General features: G+C 37.6%; 2 long non-coding RNA genes across 5 annotated transcripts in view; one reads left to right on the forward strand and one right to left on the reverse strand.

Annotated features, from left to right (window-relative positions):
- LOC135279265 (uncharacterized) overlaps nucleotides 1-15698 on the forward strand; it is a 510274-nt gene that overhangs the window by 151539 nt on the left and 343037 nt on the right. The window lies entirely within an intron of this gene.
- Nucleotides 1-15698, reverse strand: part of LOC135279266 (uncharacterized) — a 52502-nt gene that overhangs the window by 33299 nt on the left and 3505 nt on the right. For both annotated transcript variants that reach the window (XR_010346548.1, XR_010346547.1), the window contains exon 2: nucleotides 9733-9844. This is a non-coding gene — a long non-coding RNA (uncharacterized LOC135279266). The remainder of the gene's footprint in view (nucleotides 1-9732; nucleotides 9845-15698) is intronic.

Genomic DNA, 15698 nt, shown 5'->3' on the forward strand with positions numbered 1-15698 from the left:
ATCTTTGTCTTTTACCTTCTAGACCTGCTTTCCTGGAATTTGGTTATTTATCCATAAGGGATTTTTGTGAAATAAAAAAGAGTCAACCAATTTTTGTGCCTAGCAGAAACTGAAGAACGTCCTCTATGTGAAAGGCACATATCACTCACGTAGGCAGCTATTGCATGAAAAGCTTCAGGCTGTAAGAGCCTTGCTGCAAGATGGGAGGTTCACACATATCCTTACACAGCTTCTCTGGGAGCATTCAAAATGTAGTTTGGTTCAGGGATTAGTGTCTGGTGACAGGTTTTATACCAGGTGTTCTAACACAGCAAGTTGTAGCAGGATAAGAGAAAATGGGCAGGCAATCTGTATCCCAATTTCCCAGCTCTGTCACTTTTTGAGTTGTAGTTTTACTCTTTTCTTTATTTTTATCTTTGACTTATTAGCACAGACATTGCCAAGGACACTCCACATCAGCTATTTATGTTCACAAACCTATTTCTATTTGTTCCAGCAATCTCAGCCAAGAACATCCCAGAATTGACATTTTATAAAACCTTTTGTTTATGGGAAATTTTACACATTGCATTTTCCAAACACTGAACTGGGGAGTGTTCACTGCAAACATCTGAGAATACTTTAGCTCTTCTAATTTTCTCATGATGTCTTACTAATAGCCAAAGAGGGAACAACTGTTTGTTTTATAAACTGCTCTGCCAGGTTTCTTTAAAAGTTGTTACAGTCCCAAATTTTCTAAGCAGGCATGTTTGTCTTAAATACCTTTTGCTTTTCTCCTTCCTAGTTAAAACTAGTATTTTCTCTTCATGGCATGTGTCACGACTGGCTTTTTCAATCACGTGATGTCTGTTGTTGGGAGCTTTTAAACAAAACAAAAACTTAATTGCAAGTCTTCTGCAAAGGAGTGAATTTTGCCCTGCTTTAGTTTGCCTTTAAGTACATGTAAATTAACCACCAAACTTAAAATTCAACTTTGTCTTTTAGTTCTGGTTAAAATAAATGCTACTGAATTTTAAAAGTTCAAATGTTCATCAAATTGCATACAGCACTGCCCTTGGGATCATACCTAAAGTATTTGTAGGTAAGCAATATTAATATGCAATTTGCAAAGCAATAACCCAAGTCCCAGGTGAAAAGGAAATGCCGTGAAGCTAAAAGGTAAATAATAAATGCTGATGAACAGGGACTGTGGAAAATCACAATTGGAAATAGTGCTAAATCCCAAGGTTTTACTTGTTTTGCTCTTACTTATTAACTCAGGTACAGGGTTTTGCTGTTCTACTGGTGCCCTGGAGGAAAGGTCTTTGTCACTTTAGATGAAAAAGTTTTCAAAATGTTACAAACATGTTCTGCCCTGTTCAGCCAAACTTACTAAAATAAGGAGGAATTTCTGGCAAACAATAGAGGCAACAAAGGAGAGGCTGCTGCTGAATTATTGGCAGTTCTTAATAATAAATTATTTGCTAGATGCTGAGCAAAATGCCAAACTATTCATTTTTAATTCCTTAGTTCATGATACACTGATACTGATTCCTTGAAATGTATAGGAAAATGGGCAGGCTTTCTGGGGCTTCCATGTTAGAGCAAGTCTTGCAAACTTTGTAATGGCTGGCGAGGACGCCAGTCCCAGAAAACACAGAGGTTCTGAACAGATGAAACTGCCCACAGACTTAAAATTAAGCACAAGTAAAAGTGCTCTCTGGAACTTTGGTTAGGGGATTTGCTTTGATCAATGAATTAATCTATGAGTCTTAGCAGAGACACTGCGATGCAGGAATGATGCCAGGGATTTCAATCACAGTGCCTCTGCTGAACTCTGATTGCTACCTGACCTGCCAAGGAAAAGGTGACACGAGCCTGTGTGCTCAGAGAAACCATTGCTCCCATGTTACAACAAAGCCAAGACACTGGGATATAGAAATGCTAAATGACTGTGACCTACCCTCAAAGCAATACCATGATGACTGGCTGGAAACCACCCTGAAAAGTAGGGAAGCAAAATCTTACAGGGGACTGCGTTCCAAAAACAGCTGAGCAATCTAGCTGCCTAAGTAATGTAAAGCATTCAGGCTGAATAAAGATAATTGCAATGACGTCATTGGAAAGAAAAATTAGTTAATGAAGAAAGTGTGTAAAAAGACCAACAGTCATTAAGGCAAAAGTAATTGTATTTAAATGCTGAGTGCTGTGTGTATTCCTTACAGAGGAAATCTAAATGTTCGTGGTAAGGTCATAGATGGATGTAAATTTATGTATGGTAGGAATTTTTCAAAACTACTTTTTAATAACACAAGTAACGTAGATAGTGCAGTACCCATGTGCAATTAAAAGAGTAAAATTTTCATTACTACATCCCAATTTTTATTCTTCACTATTAATTGGGAATACTTATAAACTTTGCACTAAGGGTATGGTAACCTCACAGGCTGAATTTGAGCTAAGAAGGGAAAGATGTTTCATACCAAAATCACGTCACCATGTGACCTCACGAAATTTCACAAGAGAATCAGAATCTCCTCAGTACCTTCATAAGTTTGTACTATTGAGGTGAGGACTAGGTGGGACAGTGACATTTTGGGATTAAGAAATAGACAGCACGCTGCACCCCTGTTCTACTGCTCCAGCAGGGGATGGATGGACTCAGAGAACTGTGGCTTTGATGGAAAGCACAGAATTTGATGTGGTTTGCTTCTTTCAATCCAAAAGATGGAATTTTAAGAAGGAGAATTTGCCTTGTCTACAAAGTACTGTCCTTGTATTGATGCCTTGAGAGGCTACCTGGAACAGAGGCTAGACAGTGTTAAAGGAATAAAGAATTTATTAGAAAGGCCTTCAAAGGATACACCTTGGGCAGTGCAAGAGCCTGGCTGAAGTTACACCCAAGATGGACAGTGGGTTTCATTTTCACACTTTTGTAAGTTTTGGTCCATTTACATATTGGGGCTAATTGTCCAATTACAGCTTCAGGTTATAAAGTCCCATTCTCCCAGATTGCTCTTCTCAATTCCTTGTTATTTGAACTTTTTGGGCCTGAAGCTGCAATGGTCCCTAGTTCTCAGGCTGGAAAAGGATTGTTTTGTCTAACTAAACTGTGAGGAGAACTTGCTAATGCTTTATATGAAGTGCAGAGTTATATATTAATGCAGTATAAAATCTGGAAAATATAAAAGCTGAAACTTAAGGCATCAGTGTTCTTCTGTGTTAGTGCACTGATTAGTACGTCTTTTTTTATGTTGAGCTTAGTTGTTTGTGGATATGATGCGTCTTACTATCTGTGTCTAAATACAATTTCTCCTGTTTATTCTGCAAATGTTTATATGTAGCAATAGTCCCATCAAGTAATGGGAGTATCTATGAACCTTGAGGGAGAAGGGGCCTATGTTATTAACCCACTCTGTGAGTTGACACTGAAAAAAACCATCTCAGGAGGTGGCTGCTATCATTCCTGAGCCAAATTCTATTGCTTGCTGAACCACAGCATTGCCTCTGTGTTGAAAAGAATTACCTTGGTATAGCCAAAGGTTTGGTATTTGGCTTTCTAAGCACAATAACTTCATTAATAATAAAATGTTGTGTGGGCTGAGTATAATAGAACATGAGAAAAAAAACCCAGTGTGTACACACCAGAAATAAAACAATTCCATTATTGAATAATAAAAGTCTCCTCAAAAAATATTTGCACCTTATTGTCATCTCCAAGTCAAGAAAAGAAAACCAGTTTTAAGACCAAACTAAAGTTCCCTTTCCAGCAATAATATATCCTTAGAGAGAAGAACTAACTCTATGTGTAAAGTAGGGAACATGCTACAGGGCTGGCCAAACCAGCCTCCAGTGGATAGTTACTCTATAGTTATAAAATTATATTGTTCTACGTATTAGTTTTAAATGACTTGTACATATGTCCGTTGTTGTCAGCTTAGAACGTACAGTTGTGAAACTTTGGTTCCAAGTGCTTAAACATTTTGTCATATGAAAATAACTGAAAGCAGCCCAGTTTTTTCAGCATTTGTATCATGCCCTGAATGGCTTAGAAAAAGGTTAGAAAAAGGCATTTCTGAGCATTTGTCACAGAGAAGCAGTAAGAAAATGTTTTAAAACTATTTAACTCTTGCTTTTCTGCCTGAGTATTGTTTGGGAAGAAGCCTTCTATCTGCTTATAATGAACTCACCTGTATGTTGTTTTTAGTGCAGATGTTAAAGTTAGGTAGCTAATCATCCACTGACTTAAACAAACAATTACAGTCTCCTTTCAACAAATAATTTAAGCATTTAAATTCATGTAAGGATGAGATAAAGTGCATGATGACTGAATTCTATGAAACTGGGTGTTCTGTCTAGTAAGAAGTTCTCTGTAAATCCAGAACCTGACTGAGCAATAAGCTGTATTAATAGTAAAGTCAATTGGAGAGATGGGAGGCCAATACAATTTGTGGCCCAGGTGACTTATTTTTGCATTGTTTGCAGTTCTGGCCCAGCAATTTTTTTTCTGCTCTGAAAGTCCATCATTGTACTGGCTTTTCATCAGGGAACAGAGCAGTCCCTTCAGGAGAAAACACAGAGATTGGTGGGGGACCCTGAGTTTTAGATTTGGGGGAATTAATTTCCATTTCAGGTCTGAAGAGCAAAATCCTGTCCCACTCTCCCCCATCTCTGAATCTGTGTGGATCAGGCTTAAAACCACAAGCACTAGGGTGCCAAAGGGCCATAGAGGACAGATTATCTGAGGACTGCTTAGGGCTCTGTGAAGTGCCAGGCTTCAGCTCCAGGTAAAGTTGGGATCATCAGAGATGTAAATTTAGTTTGCAGCATCTCTTCTTCTTCCATGGAAGTCTCCACAGCACTGGAGCTTGGCAGAGCAGTGGTGAAGCCCAGTCCATTCCCTGGGGACAGGGAATGGAATGAGCCCTTCCTTGCCACTGCCTGGGGGGATTTGCATTAAAAACAAAGGTCTGTGGTGATGTAGTTAAGAAGAGCTTTAGTGCTGCTGTATATGTTGTGTTGCATCCCATGTTTTAAAGATTTAGTACTAGAACTATAAAATCTTGAGCAGAAGTCCCTTGGGAACCAGCCTTGTCTTCAAGTTTGTGAACTTAGATAAAGTTAATGGGCAAAATTAGTCAAAAATAACACTGATCATACAATAACAATTAGTGGGAGAGAAAAAGGTGTGGTGACTAAAAATTTCAATTTTAGATTTGGAATGCTAGGCCGCCCTCCTAAACTGTTTAAGTGGCAAAAAGGCTCTTGGGGTTTTTTGGTTTTTATTAAACACATACGGCTGATTCTCTAGATTTGTAATAGTGGCACACAGTAATTGTGCACAATTAATTGCTATATTAGAAAATATGTACATATTGAAATGGGTGACGACTGCACAGCCAACTCTGCTGTTGTAAGAAATGAGGACAAGTTTACACACAATTTAAAACAATGCAAGAAAACACCTCCAAAAATGTGAATTTCAAACCTTTTAAATGGCTCAGGCATCAGTGAACAAGTATTGCTTCCAGGCTTGTGATGATGAGCCCTATTTCAATTCCAAATAGCAAATAGCTGTGCACTGTAATCAGTCTTTGGCCAGCATTGTCTTTTCATCCGTGTGCCTGCAGCCCTTGGTGCTCCAGCCTGTGGGCCTGGCTGAGAGGCTTTTCGTGCACCACGTGGTGGGTAATAACACAGGAGGCCTCTGTCTCTCTAAACTAAACCCAATTCTTTATTAAGAGTGCAAAGGTTCTGCATCTGTGGATTGTGCTCAAGCCACGTGCATGCAGAGCAGTTTAACTGGTGTCCAGACTCTAAAAAATGAAAATCCTGTTCTTTCGCCCAAAGTCTGGGGGCAATGGTGCTGCAGAAACTTTTTATGAGTATTAGAAAAGAATGCGCAAGCTAGAACAAAGAGCTAGTAAATAAATTATTTTTAAAAATTAGTCATGTGTGTATACACAGACACACATATTTTTATGTACACATAAAGACCTGGTTGTAGGGAACTCCTTCTGGAGGAAGGTATAATTTCTTATATTTAGATTTCTTGCATTTTATTCCTGAGAGTCTTTTTCTGTCACTGTTAGAGACATATTGCTGAGCAAGATCAGTAACTGATCTGGCACTTCCAAGTCATCTATTTACCTGTGTTGCTCAGAGACTGAGGATTTGAGGGAATGAGAAATGCTGGCTGCATGGTGTGTGTGTGTGTTCTCCATTGAAGGTAGAAACAGTTTAGCAACTTGACTCTGCTTTGCTTTGTAATTTATTGACATGAGTTCCTACCGTCACACTGTTCTTTAAAAAGACTTTTTGGTTTAACAAAATTGCTTTGACATTTCAGATTAAGAGAAGTGTTTATCTTTCTTAAAAGTGCTGACATTTTTGGCAATTATATTGTCTTTATTAATACACAGACAGTAGTTTGTAATATCAATTTTAATCTAAAAAAAAAAAAAAAACACCAAAACCAAACCAGAATAGTTGGAAATGTAAAGGCAAAACAATGAATTTAGAGATACAGCATTAGCTGCTAAGATTTAGATCACATTATTCACTTAGGGAGCGAAAATTAATATTTGAAAAATTTATTAAAAAACCTGAAGCTTCATCATTTTGCTGCTTCTTTTGCCATGTTTGCTAAGGGACACAACTGTAAGTTTGGAAAGAAAATTATTACTGATTTCAGATTCTATTAAATAATCTCTTGCTTGATTTAAAATTTACTCCAAACCCTGAAGTTTCAAACTTGTTATGTAATTATATGCAAATGCAGGGACAAATTTACCAAGTCTTGCTTTCTGGCATTACTCCTATTTGGAGTTTGGGTGTTAGTGTGTGTATTCACAGCAGCAATAACTGAGGGTCATAGTACTACTTAAGACTGAATGCTGAGTTGATAAATTTTTTTTTTGTTGTTTTTTTGAGTGTGCTGTTTTCATGACTAAATGTGGATCTTTTCACATGGAAACAATTGTGTGCAGAAAATTGCTGGAGTAATTTTGGAGGCCGTTTTTAATTTAAAAATTTGCCTGTGCACAGTGCGCCCTTGTTTCTGCCCAGAAACATATTTTAAGAGTCAAGTAATATAAATTCTTTAAAAATGGAGGTTTGGGGGGAAATACTGATAACAATCTTAGCTACTTGATTGACAAGAAACCCAACATGGCCTGGCAATGTGAGCTGACAACCTAGAGAGCTCATCTGTATCCTGGGTTGCATTCCCAGCAGGTTGAGGGAGTGCATTCTGCCCCTCTGCTCTGCTTTGCTCTTATGAGAACCCACCTGCAGCACTCCCTCCTCTGGGGCTCCCAGCATAAGACAGACATGGATTTGCTGGAACCAGCCCAGAGGAGGCCACAAAGATGGTCAGAGCACCTGAGCTCTGCTGCAGAGACAGGCTAAGAGAGGTGGGGTTGCTCAGCCTGGAGAAGAGAAGGTTCCTGGGTGACCCTGGAGTACCTAAAGCGGCCCCATGAGAGCTGGAGAGGGACTTTGGACAAGGGCATGGAGCAATGGGGCAAGGAGGAACAGCTCCACACTGACAGAGGGAAGGTCTACCTTGGATGCCAGGAAGAAGTTTGTTACTGAGTGGGTGGCGAGGCCTTGGAAAAGGTTGCCTAGAGAAGCTGTGGATGCTCCATCCTGGAAGTGTTCAAGGCTGGATGGAGCTCTGCAGCTCAGCCTAGTTGAAAGTATCCTGGCCCATGGAAGAGGAGAGGGAACTTCATGGTCATTAAGGTGCTCCAAACCAAACCATTCTATCTTTCTATAGCAATTTTAATAACAGTTCTTCCCATATATTTACTCTGACTTTTCATTTATTTTCCCTCTTCCCCAGCTGCAACTGACTTTTTTATATTTAATGGCTATTCATTTTACCATCGACTGTTCTTGCATTGACAAGAAATTTCTCTGCTGTTTCCCTTTTGTAGCAGGTTTTCATGAGAATTAAAACTCAGATTAAGATCATCCTCCATTGATGAAGGAATATTTGAATTATTTAGTCAAAATTGATACAGTTACTTTCCAATTTCAGGACTTTCTTAATTTAAAATTCTTTCTTTCACATTTAATGCCTTTTTTTTCATCTAAATGGTGTTTTTTGCCACATTCATAAATTTTTATGCTACCATGTAAATTGCTTCCAAGTTTTTTTTTGTGGAGATTAAGACAATTTGTCTATTAGCAAAATTGTAATACTGGAATACAATAACTTTCTGCTGCATGCCATAAAGTTTTCAAGTAATAACACTTTTCTCACAAAAAAGCTATGACATTCCAGAAAACAATTTAAATAGGTACTTTACTGACATTGACTATGGCATTTCAGGAGGTTTCCAGTGAATTTGAATTCCTAATTAAGCATGGAAAGCAGCTAAGTATTATGAGAGTTATTCAATCTTAAAGCAGAAATTAACTAAGTTATAATACTGATCATGATTTTAAATATGTATTTCCTTCTTGGTTGCACAACTGATTCTTAGTGCTCATTCCTTACTGACTGCATGGTTAAACTTAACATATGCACAGGCAAATTCAATTTTGCTGTAGTAATTAAAATGCATTTTGAGAGGGGGAAAATGCAGCAGCATGAATAGCAACTTTTGGAATTATATATATTATGCATTTATTGCAAAGAAGAGATCACAGATGTAGGAAGGCCCATTATTTCTGTAAATTTCTTTGATTGCACTATAAGTATTTTTAAATGGAAGAAGAATCAAAGGACAAAACTATGTTAGGAAGTTTAGGTGATGCATTGTGAAATCAGAAGTGAAGGGAAAGTAAATTGTTTTATGTTTTTAGGAAATGCTCAGAAATCCTATAGCCTATAAAAACTCATCACAAGATTTTTCATAATTGAGACTTAGAATGGAAACAGAATCAGGTATTAAGTAAGTTAGTAAAAAGAGCTCAGAAATAGTGACCATACCAAGGTTGTATATGTATATTTATTCAAAAGAAAATGTATTACTGTCAGAACCCAACCAATGCTGCATTACAGTTGTGGATTTTTACTTGATGAAAAAGGGGTCCATGATCTTGGCTTTGGGATTTGTAAAGGAGGACTGACTTCACAGCAACTTATGAAATACTCATCCAACCAGAAACAGGTGTATGTAAAAAGAGATAAGGTTGCAAAATATTACCTGGAGTTTAGAAGTCGAGTAAGACTCTATCTGTCTAGCAAAGGCAGTTTCTAACTGGTGAGGTGTGTAAAATATTTTCCTCATATGCAAGCCTTTCCACAGATGCATAATGCATGGGCTTTTCCACCCCTCTCAAACAGCCAGCCCCACTTAGAAACTCAACAGACAGCCACTTACCTGACCTACAGGAGCAATTTCTCATCCAGTGACTGCAAATTTGCTGGAGTATGATCTACTGGCACTGGGAGAATTGCACTCCCATGGCTCTAGTGAAATGCAGTTGGAATTTTTAGGCAGAAGGAAGGGTAGTGTGGGTGCCCTCCCTCCTGTCTTGGTTCAGGCAGTGGCAGGAGCATTCCCAGGTCACAGCCAATTGCTCATATGTGTTGACTGATCACTTGACAGTGACTCTTGAAGGCAACTTACTCTGGTAATAACTACTGCCCTGGTTGAAGATGTTCTTTCTCCCCTCCATTGTTCTTCAGGGTTTAGAAATAAGTCTTATGCTGGATTCAAAATCAATAGAATGAGTCATCTTATGGTTATTTGTGCCTTAATAAAGCTATGGGTAAAGAACTCATTAAGAATCACTTACATTTACATGGCCTTGTCTCTCCTTGACCTGGAAGCCCTGTAGAGCAAGATGATTGAAGTCCTTGCAAGATGACTTGTACCCTTCATCCAGTGGTAACTCTTCAGAAAACAGTCTGTGTGAGAAAAAGACACACTGCATAAAAAGCTGTGTGATTAATCAGTACATATTTGTTCATGTTTCAACATTCTCTGCCTTTCTGGGAATATACTAGTAATGAATAATTTTTAACATCAGAGGATGCAATCAATGAGGGTTTTGACTGACTAAGGATTTCAAGGTTTTTCCTATGAAAAAGCCAGTTGACTTTCATTAGAGCTTTAAAAAAATTCAATAGAACACTTTTTACTTGAAAACCAAAAAGTTAAGCTGAAAGATGTTTCATAGAAACATGCCGATGCTGCTGAAATCTTTATTTACATAAAAAAAGTCAAAATGAATTGTCAGCTTTTTAATTTTGCTTCAAGAATATTGAATACATCATTCTATATTTGCTGATGTATATTTAATGCATATACTATATAAAATATACTTTGTATTTTAATATTGTGAATGTTTTTTCATTAATTTCACATTCAGAAAAAAGTGCATAATTATAGTAAGTTAATTTTTGTTGACACAGGAAATTGTTTATGTTTATTTTGATACAAGAGAAGGAAGGAAAATGCTGAATTTCCCAAAGAATTCATATTCTAGCTTTTATAAATTCTGTGGCTGTGGCATCTGTATTAAAAGCTTCCTTTTACACTAAATACATTAGAAGGTACTATATTAATTTCTACGAGAAATTAAAATAGCAAAATGGTGTGATTTTTTTTTCCTCTTTATTTTGCGGCATTAACATCAACACTAACATAGTCTTGGTGGCAACATGAAGCCCTGGTTTTATGAGCTGCATAGTTCTTTCTGAATACTGAGCCAAAGGTGTGAAGAAGCAGCTTTGTTCAGACCCTTGTTGCTGTATAAAGCTTATTCAAGAGGAAGACTTCAGGTTTCAATTTTTTCAATATCTATCATTTTCTCAGAGTAGGCTCTCTAGGAAAGGACTCTCTAACCCATCCCCTTTCATTCAGAATTTAGGAGAGTCAGTTAAGCCTCTGTTCAGAGAACTTCCAAACAGGAAAGAGAGCCCATATCCTGCTGCTGTTGCACATAAGAAATCATTACTCCTATGCTCTCATCTTCCTGCTCCATTTGTATGCAACATCCACCAATTCTCTCTTTCCATCTCCTCTTTTCTCTCACATCTCCATATGCTTCTCAGTAAAAAAGGCTTCTTGGGTAATCTATGAAATGTGTCCACCGCTCTCTCCTTCAAAGAAATTCCTCAAAACCTAACCATATTTCAATTATAGTGATTCCATACTTCTATGGCTGTGCACTGTGAGTTACACAGAATTGTTTTAAGCAATGGTGCAGCAGTGAAAAAGGCAGTGCAACCTTAAGATGCACTGGGAGAGGAATTTCGAGAGGAAGTGCTGGTGCTATTACAGAGGCTGTGGTGCAACCTCAGAAATACTGTGTAGTGTTGGTCACCCATGGACAAGAATGTTCAGTAAAACTGGAACAGATGTAGAGAAGGGTCATAAGGATCATTAAGTGAGTGGAAAAGCCTGTTTTATGAGAAGAAGCAAAAAGATTTTATGTGTTCTAACATGGCAAAATAAAAGCTGAGGGCTTATACTTTCTGTCCAGGATATAATGGTTGGAGACAGACAGGAAAGTATCTAAACTAACTGACAACATAGAAGAAAACAATAGTTCTTGAATAGATTTAAATTTTTTTTTCTTCTTTGAGTCCAACCAGGGCTTTAATGAAAACACAGGGGAAGAAAAGTTCTGTATGCTTTCATGGAAGCTGTGTGAAATGCTGGGAAAACACAACATGCACCCCACTAGTACATGCTTTCCTAAAATCCTGTAGCATTCTAATTTTTCTCCATTAATAGATTCAGTAATTTACTTTATATGTCACACATCTGCTGTAAAACATTTAGGCTGATGCTCAGACATTCCTTGTCTTCCACATACTTTCTGTGTGATATTAAGTTGGTCACTTTGTCCTTCTGTTTTCCATGTGAACAATCTATATATTAGTATTCCTTCCCTCAAAGTGATGCTGCAAGGATAAATATAGTAATGACTGTATTGGCAGAGGCAAGTAAATATTTTATCATAGGCAAGGAATCTCTGCCTTCATACGATTTCTCTGTTACATGGTATGATTTCTGTCAGAAAGCCTATATAAAACACACAAGAATAATGATGAAATGTTTGGTTAGTTTCCTTAAAGTTATTTGTATATCCTGCATTTTCCAAATTTTTTTGGGTTGGGTTTTTTTTTTTTGTTTTGTTTTGTTGGGTTTTTTTTGGGTTTTTTTGTTTTTTTTTTTTTTTTTTTTTTTTTGTTTTTTTGTTTTGTTTTGTTTTGAGTTTTTGTTTGGTTTTTTGGGGGGTGGATTTTTTTGGTTTTTTATATTGAATGTAAAATTATTCAGAGCTTGTTCTGGGCTCCCCAGTTTAAGACTAACATGGGCATAGTGGTCTGAGTTCAGCAAAAGGTCACAGGGGTGATTAAGTAGTGACATTTTTAGGAAGGGTGGCAGAGGTGGTTCAGCCTGGAGAAGAGACAGCTCAGGGGAACCTTCTGAATGCATTCAAATATCTAAGGGGTAGGAAAGAAGATGGAGACAGGCTCTTGTCAGTGCTGCTTGGTGACAGAACATCTCCATCCTTGGAGACATTGAAAGCTCAACTGGACCTGGTTCTGGGAACCCTGCTCCAGCTGTCTCTGCTTGATCAGGGTTGGGACCGGATGTTCTCCAGTGGTCTGTTCCTATCTCATCTGTTCTCTCTGATCCTTTTTCTGAAAATGAGTGGAAGAAAGGAAAAACTTCCTTTTGTAAAATTTCTGAAGCAAGTGAATCTTTGTACATTTCATTTATACTGTTAAACTAAATGCAGCAGGATGGAAAACTTGGATGTTTGCTGTTGACTTCTGTGCAGTCGGGATTTTGGTGTAAAGTGGAGAACCACTGTTGATCTCAAAGCTGCTGTTTCCCTTCTGGGTCAGTATCAATTTACTTATTTTAAGGAAGGGCTTAAATCTGTTTATTACAGAAGTATATAATGAAATTCGGTTTTATGCTTTGTAAAACAAAAAGAAAGGTAAATTCTGTAACAGGGATCTGGCATGAAGAAAACAACTTGTGCCTTCTCATCAATGTTATAAATTGTCCACTCTGTGAACAGTGAAGGGTTGAAGTTTATGTCTCAGTTTTGTGACAACCTAGAACTCCAAAGCTGCAGACTCTTTCCCACTTCAGATATCTTCCTGATTAAGTTGCTTCCCAAAAGGAAAGTCTTACCATTCTAAAGGAATACTGTAAATATATCTCTTCTAGTAATGTGAATCATTCTAAAGTAGTAGAAACAAAGAAAGCAAAGAGGGAGAGTGGTTTCTTGAGGAAGACTTTTATCCTGGATTATGAAGGAAATATCCCCTTGCATCTGAGAGATGAATCATGTTGAAAAGTGCTGGAATAGTTCTAGTTCCAGTTTATGATTCCAAAGATGTTTTCTTGTACATCTTGTTAAGGTAAGATACACGTTTTTTGGTTTGTTTGTGGGTTTTTTTTGGTTTCTTGGTTGTTTTTTTTTTTTGTTGGTTTTTTTTTGTTTGTTTGTTTTTTTTTTAAATACCAGCTGAACTATCTAAAAAATAAAACCAAAAAGATCTGACCCAAAGGGACTCTTGGACAGACATTTTTGTTCCATGATGAGAGACAGAGTTAGAGCTGTCCAAATAATAAAAAACAGATCCTAAAGTGGTTTTTTTTGGAGGGAGATTCAAATTTTATTTATTGCTTATTGTACGGTCTGTTTATCTCTTGTGAATTTTCATGTGGCTACTGGTATAAATCAAAATGTTGAGAAAGTTTAATAAAAGTTTGAATGTGGAGTGCATTTACATTATTTATTGTTCTATTCTACTTCTGTTTAAAATGTAACAATAATGTGCTATCTAGTCAGACAGCTGAAAGTATTCAGTAGCTAATCAAATGCCATTAAAGGCAGAATGTGAAAATGGAGTATAAAACAATTATTTCCTGGAATACTTTTTAGTCCAATTTTAGTTGGCGAGGTAAAAACTGTAAATTCTGAACACATTTATAGAAATTAAAAGCTGATTGTGAGATGGGTTGCAAGAGATTTCAATCAGTTTGATTTTGACCCCTCAGAAATTATTATGTAGCTAAGTCTTGTTAGCCTGCATTAGTGAGTCAATAAAGGAAAGAAAAAGTCCTTGTCAGAGTGTAGTGCCAGCTGCAAGAGGATTTCACTTTCACTTGTTGGCCCTTATGAAATGTCATGATGCAGTCAGGCACTGAGAAAAGACAAATGTTTGTAACATAACATTTGGTTGTATGTGATGTCAAATTGTAGCTCCAAATTGCTGTGTCATTTGGTCTGCCAATACACACTGCTAAGTGTGAGGGCACTTCTCTCTCTAGAACATAGCTTCGTAACTTCTGTGACAGCAGTCAAGGAGCATTTCTGTGACCTCATTTGCATTCATGCCTCCAGCAGTGATTTAAACTGCCATAGTTAACCAGTCTGAGACATGCTCCTGCAGCTCCAATGCATTCTAAAGTTGCAGTAGTAAAAGTGATAACACTGTGACAGTCAAAATACAAAGAACGAATCCCCTTTTCATGCCTGCTCATGCTGCTGCCATACAGCAGAAAGTTAGCAGCCAAAATATCAAGGTTGCTTCTCAGACTGTGCCAGTACACTGAATTGTGGAAAACAAAATGGGTAGAGAGATCAATAGAGTTGCAGGTGTAAATGTTACATAATTTGTGAAGGATTTTGTGGGGTGGATGTTTCCCATAGAGGAAAATGTGGTTTCCATCCTCTCTGAGCTTGCGAAGGTCTCTGCAGATGCCCATGCTTTCTTCTGTTTACATGTTCTTATTTTTTATATTGGGAAGGAGTCACTTAAAAGAACAACAGACCTAACTAAGGAGGTGCATGGACAATGTGATGGCAAGTGAATTAAAAGTAATGTATCTTGGAAAGGAAAAAATATTATGCCAGTGTCCTTTGCACTCTATTAAATTAACAGCGTCAACTGAGGCAAAGGAATCCTCTGTCACAATAGACACCTCAGTGTCAACTTCTCCACAACATGAACCTGCAGATAAAAAATTGAAGAGTGTGGTGAAGCTGCAAGAAGAATAGATGACAAATAACAATGCACTGCCATGGGCAGGCCTGTCTGAATCACTCAGTGCAGCTGCTGATTGCTGGGTCTCAAACTACATGATTGAAAGGGATGTTGGAAAAGTTTGGGAAATCAGACATTGAGGAAGGACTGTGGCCAGGTGGGAAAGGTTAGCTCATGTGTCTTGGTAAGAAGGGGTGACCCTTAAGCAGAGTTGGAAGGTCTGCAGCTATTCCATTTGTGTGCAGGAGCAGGGTTGCTTTAAAACCAACCAAATGGTTTTAAAGGTCATGCTCTAAAGTTTTACGTCCCTTGGATTCACCACTCTTAGATTTAAGAGTCAGCTTTATTATTTTAATTAGTTTACAGGGAGACAATATATGTGACTGCATGGATTTGTCTAGCAGGGTTGCTTTTTTCTCCCCATAAACTTGCTCTTCTGGAATGTTGAACGCACAGAAAAAAAGTTTATTAGAAATTATTGTATTTGAAAAGGGCCTTAGCTATTCCCCAGAAAGAAGAGAAGCGAACACAAGGTCAATTTACAACCTGACCTGAAAACACAAAGTTGATAATCGGCCATCATTGCTTATTGTATCTATCGTCTGATTTGTTGAAATGCTCAATAAATCCACTATTAGGAGAAAAAGTGCTTACATGCATTTTTTTCTTTAAAAAAAGAATTAAACAACAAAATAAAAGATTGATTGACAAGACATCAATAAAGCTTTGAGCACACACT

Source organism: Passer domesticus, chromosome 12 (genome assembly GCF_036417665.1).
Source record: "Passer domesticus isolate bPasDom1 chromosome 12, bPasDom1.hap1, whole genome shotgun sequence".
Taxonomy (NCBI): domain Eukaryota; kingdom Metazoa; phylum Chordata; class Aves; order Passeriformes; family Passeridae; genus Passer; species Passer domesticus.